The following is an 8,122-nucleotide window of genomic DNA, read 5'->3' on the forward strand; positions in this document are numbered from 1 at the left end:
TTTAAGTGTAATGTTAACAAACATCTTTCTACTCTTCTCCCTTCATAATGACCCCGCTAATTAATTCCCTAATAGTAGCCCCCTGCTTCAAAGTGGCACTGTGCCTTGTTTGGGGTGAAAATTGAATAAAAAAAAATAAAAATAAAAATAAAAAAAAATTAAATTTTAATTGTTTGATTGACACTGGTAGCGAGTGTTCGTATCTGTCCGGTAAGATGTGTAGAATGTTTAAATTCGAACATGATTATTCTAATAGTAAGGATTTTTTGATTAAAACCTTTTTGAGTTCTTCTCAAAAACGTTTAGATAAGATAAATTTGTTTGTCAAATATTCCGAAAGTGAAATTGAAGTTCCTTTCCTTGTTGATAATGATTTAGATTTGGATTTCCTTTTGCCGGGTTTGAGGGATTGTTTTGACAGTTTGACTAGAAATGGGCATAAATTATCCATTAATATTCCAGACATTCTCAATGATACTGTGAAAGTACATGGGTTGTTGGGAGTTGATGCACTAAAAGTGTTGGGACCTGTGGAGTTAGTAGAATTTATGGAGGGGAATGTCTTAAGGTTGTCAGAGGGACTAGTTCCTTTTGGCAGTATCTCAAATTTCAGGTTAGATTATGTCTCCTCGGCTAATGAGGCTTGTGGTTGTAATTATAGCCAAATAATTTCCAGCTATTCGGAGTGTCCTTTGACTTATGTATACTATGTTTTGGAACCCAAGCCAAATTTTTTGGATCCCTTCGAAAGTTTTGTTGAATCTTCAGTTGATAGAAAGTTGGAGAGAATGTTCAGCCTGGAAGACTTAGGAATTTCAGAAGATTCAGTCAGCAATTTTGATGCTAATAAGCTGAAGGACTTTCAGAACTCCATAAATTATCAGGATGGGAGTTATTATGTGGACTTACCATGGGATGAGGATAAGTTGGCATCTGTTCCTTCTAATTATAGAGTAGCCCTCAATGTACTTAATAGAGTAGTTGACAGATTGAGTAAACAGAACTTATACAGAGAATATGTCAATGTATTTTTAGAACAAGAATTGTAGGGGATAATTGAGAGAGTGAATGTCAGACCAGAAAATTTTCATGAATTTACATGGATCCCTCACAGGCCAGTAATAAAAGAAGATAATCAGAGTACAATTAAGATAAGGCCAGTGTTTAATTGTTCTTTGCGCACGGGTGGACATCCTTCTATTAATGATTGTGTTTACCCTGGGGTAAATTTGTTCACAGACATGTTCGATCTTCTTTTGAAGTTTAGGACAGATCACCATGTTTTATTGCCTGATGTGTGCAAGGCCTTTTTAATGATTAAGTTGAAGGCCGAGAAACACCAGAACCGATTTTGTTTCTTTCTCAAGCTCGATGACAAAATTGTATGTTTCCATTACAAGACACTTATTTTTGGTTTTGTGGCAAGCCCGTTTATCCTTAATTTTATAATTAAGCATCATGTGGAGAAATATCCGGATGCCCAATCGAAAGAAATGCTGCTCAATAATTTTTATGTGGACAACCTCATTAAAACTCAAAATTCCCTGGAAACCTTGTTGAATTTATATAATGATGCCAGACAGGTTATGTCAGAAGGGAATTTTCACCTGAGATCATGTAATTCTAACAGTGAAATATTGAAATCTAGGATGAAAATAGATGCTAGCTATATTACCCATGATTCCCCTAATGAGAACGTATTGGGTTATTTATATAACACCACAGAGGATGATCTGCACCTTTCACTCGATTTGGAGGAAAAGGCTGCAAATACTAAAAGAGGAATATTGTCACAAAATTCTAGTGTTTATGATCCCTTGTCTCTTTGCCTGCCTGTTACTATCAAAGGGAGATTACCCCTCAGTCTTTTGTGGAAAAACAAAGTGCATTGGGATCAACCCTTGCCCATTTATGTCCAGGATGCTTGGCGCAGGATATTTAAGGAGATGCGCTCTTTGAACACTTTGAGGTTTCCCAGATTCATAATGGATACGTCTATTAATTTAGATTTAATTATATTTCGTGATGCCTCACTAAAGGCATTTGGGTTTACGGTTTATGTCTTCCAAAGGGGATCAGCTAATTTATTATTTGCCAAAGCTAAGGTAGCTCCCTAAAATAAGAGAACTTTACCTTCCTTGGAATTGATGTCTGTATTTTTAGTCTTCAAATGTATTCCCAAGTTGTTGAAAATTCTTCCCTCTGTGTTAATAAAGCGAATCATTTTAGCAGTTGATGCTCAAGTAGTTCAAGATGTTGTCCAAGGATATAAATACAAAAAACATATTTATCAGAAAATGAATCCATGAATCAATTGAGGGGTCAAGGTTTTGAACTCCTATTTAAATATGTACCTTCAGCTGAAAACCCGGCTGATTTGATAACAAGAGGTGTTTCTATTCGGAAATTTCGGACGGCATTACAGTTCTGGTTGCACGGACCACTGTGGTTGTCTGGTGAGAGCGTGCAATGGCCCTCCTGCGATTTGAAATGTCTTAGCACTGACACTCAAAGAATGGTTTGGACGAATGCAATTTCAGAAAGGCCGAACATTTCTGATGTGACTGCAGTATTGGATTTGGAAAGGTTTTCTTCTTTGTCTAAAGTGTTCAGAGTTTTTACCTTTGTTTTCAAGTTTGTTTATGCTTTAAAAAGGAAAACTGATTTTGACCCTGTCGCAGCCGCCAAGACATATCTGGTTAGATGGATTCAATCTTCCTTTCTCTCTAAAGATAAGTTTTTCTTGTTAAACCCCTCCTCAACTGATATTCCTTTTCTTGTTTCTAATTTGAATCTTTTTTTGGATAGTCAAGGATTAATTAGATCTAGAGGTAGAATTGAGAAATCTGATGCCTATCCGTTTGAAGTGGTTTGTCCGATCTTATTACCACGATGCTGTCATTTCACTGATTTAGTAATAATGGATGCTCATGTGAAGTGCAAACATTTGGGTATCGCTGTCACCCTCCAGAAACTACGCTTGTCTGGTTTTTGGATTAATAAGTCCAGACAAGTAGTTAAATCTGTTATTTCCTCATGTTATTTATGTAAAAAATATAATTCTATGTCATTTAATTATCCTAAAGTTACTAACTTACCCAAACATAGAATAAATTTTGTTAGACCTTTCCTGCATACCGGTATAGATTTTACTGGCCATTTGTGGGTAGAAGAACAAGACAAAGTTCTCTCTGATTCTCTCTCCTCTGATCTCGAGCGCGTGGTTCAGTGGGGGAAGACGTGGCTGGTTACCTTTAATGAATCCAAAACCAAACTCCTATCCTTACATCATCAACGCTCTGATCCCCATCTGGCATCAATTGTGATGGATGGCTCTTGTCTGGGTGAGGCCCCGTGTTTTGACAAGCTTCTGGGTTTGACCTTTACTCCTGATCTGAAATGGAACACGTACATCAAGTCTGTTGCCAAGGTCGCTGGAAAGATGGTGGGATCCTTCTACCGCTCCAGAAGATATCTCACTACTGATGCAATTCTCTATCTATATAAAAGCCAAGTACGTCCAAGGATGGAATACTGTTGCCATATCTGGGCAGGAGCTGCCAAAAACAGCCTATCATGCCTTGACAGAGTACATTCGTGGCTTAGTGGGGGATGCCCTTTTCTCTACCCTGCAACCTCTCTCTCACAGAAGAGACGTTGCGAGCCTATCCTTGTTTTAACGTTATTTCCATGGCAGGTGCTCGTCTGAACTCCAATCTCTGGTCCCCCCTCGCCAATCTTTCATGAAAAACACCCGTCTAGCTGAATCCACTGTGAAAAATTTCCCCCACTCTATATCTCTGCCTAAATCAAAACGTGGATTCCATGAACAAAGCTTCTTTTTTAGAACTGCACGCCTGTGGAACTCTGTTCCGCCTGCCTGCTTCCCACCGGACTACAACTTGGATGTCTTCATGTCCAACGTTAACAAATTCCTAATGAACCGCCCCCTTAAGTAAACATTTCATAAAATCTCCACACTAACATAATGTACTTGCAATAACCCTTATCCCAGAGTGGCTTCCGGGCCTTGATAAGTGGTGATCACTGTGTAAAGAAAAAAAGAAAAAAAACACACACACAATGAAGAAAATGTATATTTTGATATTTACATGTTTCAATGTGAGAGCAATCCATATGGAGTTGGTTAACGATATGTCTACCCATGCCGTGATTCTTGCCTTTGTGAGATTCTTTAATTTATACGGCATTCTTACCCATATTTATTCTGATAATGCTCGCTCCTTTATATCTAGTGGTAATATGATTAAAGAAGTATTTGTGTCTGATGAATTTGAGGGAAAATTCAGTTCTTATAACATTAAGCATCTTACCATTCCAATGTATTCAGCTCGGTTTGGAAATGTATGGGAACGTCTTATTAAGACAGTAAAATATTGTTTGTATAAATTGGTTGGAATGAAAAAATTACATTATTTTGAGTTGCTTACTATATTATCTGATGTTCAGAATTCTGTTAATTCACGCCCCCTTACATATAGATGTTCTGGAGATTCTAGTTTTGATATCATTTCTTCTAATGATTTCATTTATCCTCATTATAAAAATTCTGTATTTTTAAATGCTGACAATAATTTTTTTGAAAATGAATTACCTCAAAGATCTGATCTAATAGATATTTTGGAAAAAAGAGATTCCTTACTTAAGAAATTCTACAACTTGTGGCATCAAGAATATTTACTTAGTTTGGGAGAACAATCTCGTGACCTTTAACAAATTGACTTAAAAAATATTATTCAAACAGATGATGTGGTGATTATCAAAAATCCAGTCAAGTCCAGACCTTATTGGTCATTAGGTAGAGTTGTCGAGGTTATAGTTGGCAGCGACAATTGTGTGAGGTCTGCCTATATTAAGAAACCAGATGGCAATATTCAGTTATATTCCTCAAACATTTGTTTCCTTAGGAACTGTCGATAACTCATTCTCACCAAATAGAAACTCCCTCTGAGGAAATTACGGAAGTAGACAGTGATAATGCAACTGCTACCAGCAGTTCTACTACGGAAATTAATACTAGACCTAAAAGAAAAATCTCAAGAATTTGTAAATCCAAAGATGACTATCTTTGGTATTGATATAGGGTGTATTTTGTATTGCCATAAAAAAAAAAAAGATGGTCAATTATAAAATTTTGAAGAAATTGAAACAGAGGAATTTTCATTTTCCTTTCTTTTTTTTTTTTTTTTTTGACAGGAGAGTTTGAGAATTTTAATTTTAAATAAAAAATAAATAAGTAAAACAGAAAAAATTGTAAAATTTATTTTAAAACGGATTTAAGATTTTTTCCAATATTTGTGAATTTGAGCGGTTTATTTGAATTCAGCAGACGACTTTTTTGAGCTTTCTCATTGGCTGTTTTGTGTCACGTGATGTAAACAAAGAAAAACAGAGTTTTCGTTTTAAGCTAAATCAACAAACAAATTTTATCATATTGGAAAATATTTCTGAACTGATCGGTTCGGATTTTTATCATCTCTCCAGAGAAAATATCGATACCCTTTTAAAATGTTTTCTTCATTAAAATCTTTCTAGAAATGTAGCGAAGGGCCGAGACAAATTGTTCTCAAATGATTGATTGAATTTCGAATCTAGAATTCTCCGTAAAAAAAAATTTAAATATTTTGACAGAGTCAAAATATTAAGAATTTGTTTTAAAATATTTTGGGAGAAATCCAAAATATTTCAGTGAATTTTGAAATAAGATTCCAGAGGAATTTTATTTTAATTTTCGGATAAAAAATCCGATATATATATTTTGTAGTCTAAAATGACTAAATTGAAAAAAGAGAAATTTATTATTTTTCCCTGAGGGAAATATTTTTCGGATAGAGATCCGATATATATATTTTGAAGTTAGAGTGACTAGATTTAAAAAGGAGAAATATTAATTATTTATCGAAGAGATAAATAATAAATTAAAAATAATTTAAGAGAATTGAAACAAAGATTGTTTCAGAATATTCTCTAAAAAAGAAAGTTACGGAGGTTTTCTTGAGTTCGAAAGAATTTTAATTTTTAAATATAATAAAAAAAGAATATTAAAAGCTACATTCTCCTATTTAGGCTCTTTTTTTACTCAGCTATTTCTTTTTCAGATTCATAAGCAAATTTTTCCCGAGAAAAAGACGCCTCTGGGTAATCTCCAAAAATACCGTTAGGGCTTACAACATGGCCGCCAGAAGAGTCACGTGATCCGGTTGATCCAAAACATGACTCGTGCAAATGGAAAACGCAGCCTTGAAGGCAAACTTTGACAAACAATCACAATTTGTTTGTATTTAATTTTTTGTTGATATAATGTTGTTATAAAAATAGGCAAACTTTGAGAAACAATCTTAGGTTGTTTTTAGTTAAAACAGTGTTTATAAAAAGTATTTTATTCAGAACAAACAAGTGGTCGTGGTCGACTAGGTGTATCAGAATTTTAGGCGGAATTTTTGACACCCCCAACAAAAAACTGCGAATAAAATATATAAAACTCGTAATTTCTGTTTTTAAAGTGGGTTGTCAATTTTCTTTATGAAATATACTTCCAAAATAAACTATTACAGTCGTTTAAAACATAATAGAAGTATTATTTTTTAAAAACAATGTTTACAAAATGTCTACGAACGTGCGTAGACATTTTCCATTTGCACGATTCATGTTTTGGATCAACCGGATCACGTGACTCTTCTGGCGGCCATGTTGTAAGCCCTAACGGTATTTTTGGAGATTACCCGCCTCTGAATTTGTTTTTTCATAAAATTGCCGAAGAAGAAGAATAAAAGAAAAAGAAACCAATGAACATTTTTCTATAGACTTTTCTACAAATTTTAAGAAAAAAAAAGAACTCTCCATGAAAGAAATTGTTTCTTGCATTATTGTAGAGCTTATTTGCTTTAAAAGCATAGAAAGTCTTATGCTGTTAAAAAAAGAAAATGTCGTCTGCTTATTATAAAAAAGGCGTGAAAACTCAAACTGTGAGTAATATATTTTTTTCCTTTTGTGTGTTAAAAAGAAGGGTTTTTTTTGAAAATCGCATATGGACAAGTATGCATTGTTAAATTTATTTTGTGTAAATTTGTTGTGTTTTTTTATCTTTAAAATAAATTTCTTGTTCCTCTTTTGCACGAATTATTTAATTATTTAAGCGATTTATATATTCATATTATTCCACTACAGAGAAGCAATAGATGGACTTGTTTGTTGCTTACAGCTTAAAAATGCTAAAATTTTTAAGTTTTCTCAGTTTACATTACACTTGAACTATGTCTGTACAGTCGGGGAAGCAGGAACTCAGAAAAAATTCCAAAGTCTAGCAGTTTTGGGATAGAAACTATTAGAGTAGAAGGCTTTCTGGCATCTGGGAGTCTCCAGTCTCCACTGTGTAGGGATGAGATTTTGCTGCTTGTCGGGCATATTTACGTCGAGGGGGGACAATGGTTGTAGTTCGTTGAAGCATCTACCATTAGAATACTCGTAAAACAGGCAGAGAGATGCAACATTGAAGGTTGAAGCGAAGCGGCTAGCTGACAGTCCGGGACCTATTAGGTTGGCGACTCTCTTTTGAACCCTGCACAAGAGTGAGAGAATGCACTAGGTGTATCAGAATTTGGGGGGAATTTTTGACACCCCTAACATGAAACTTCGAATAAAATATTTTAAAAAAACTCGTAATTTCACTTTTTAAATTGGGTTGTTGCCAGCCAAAACAGTTCTAAGAGCGTAATAAAGGCCAAATTTGGCCTTAAAAAGGCCAATCTAAATCTTAGAACGGCTAAATTTTAAATAGGCACCGCCAAAAATGGCCGCAAAATCAAGTTGTTGTTGTTTTTTAAAACGAAATTACATTTATTAAAATCCATTATTTCTGAGTAACTTTTTTTTTCCAGAAAGATAAAACCCTGAATTTTATCATATAGAAAACAGAATAATGTAAAACTTTTTCTACTATTTTTAATTCAATTTTGAATGTTAAATTTTCCCAAAAAGTTAACAATTGACATTTTTTGTCTTGCACAAAAAACGTACTTAAATATTTAAAAAAAAAAAAAAAAGGGTTTTTGAAATAATTAATTAATTTATTTATTGTCTAACTAAGATTTAGGATGATTTT

The sequence above is a fragment of the Euprymna scolopes genome, chromosome 2 (genome assembly GCF_053919585.1).
Source record: "Euprymna scolopes isolate OS-2025 chromosome 2, ASM5391958v1, whole genome shotgun sequence".
Classification (NCBI taxonomy): domain Eukaryota; kingdom Metazoa; phylum Mollusca; class Cephalopoda; order Sepiida; family Sepiolidae; genus Euprymna; species Euprymna scolopes.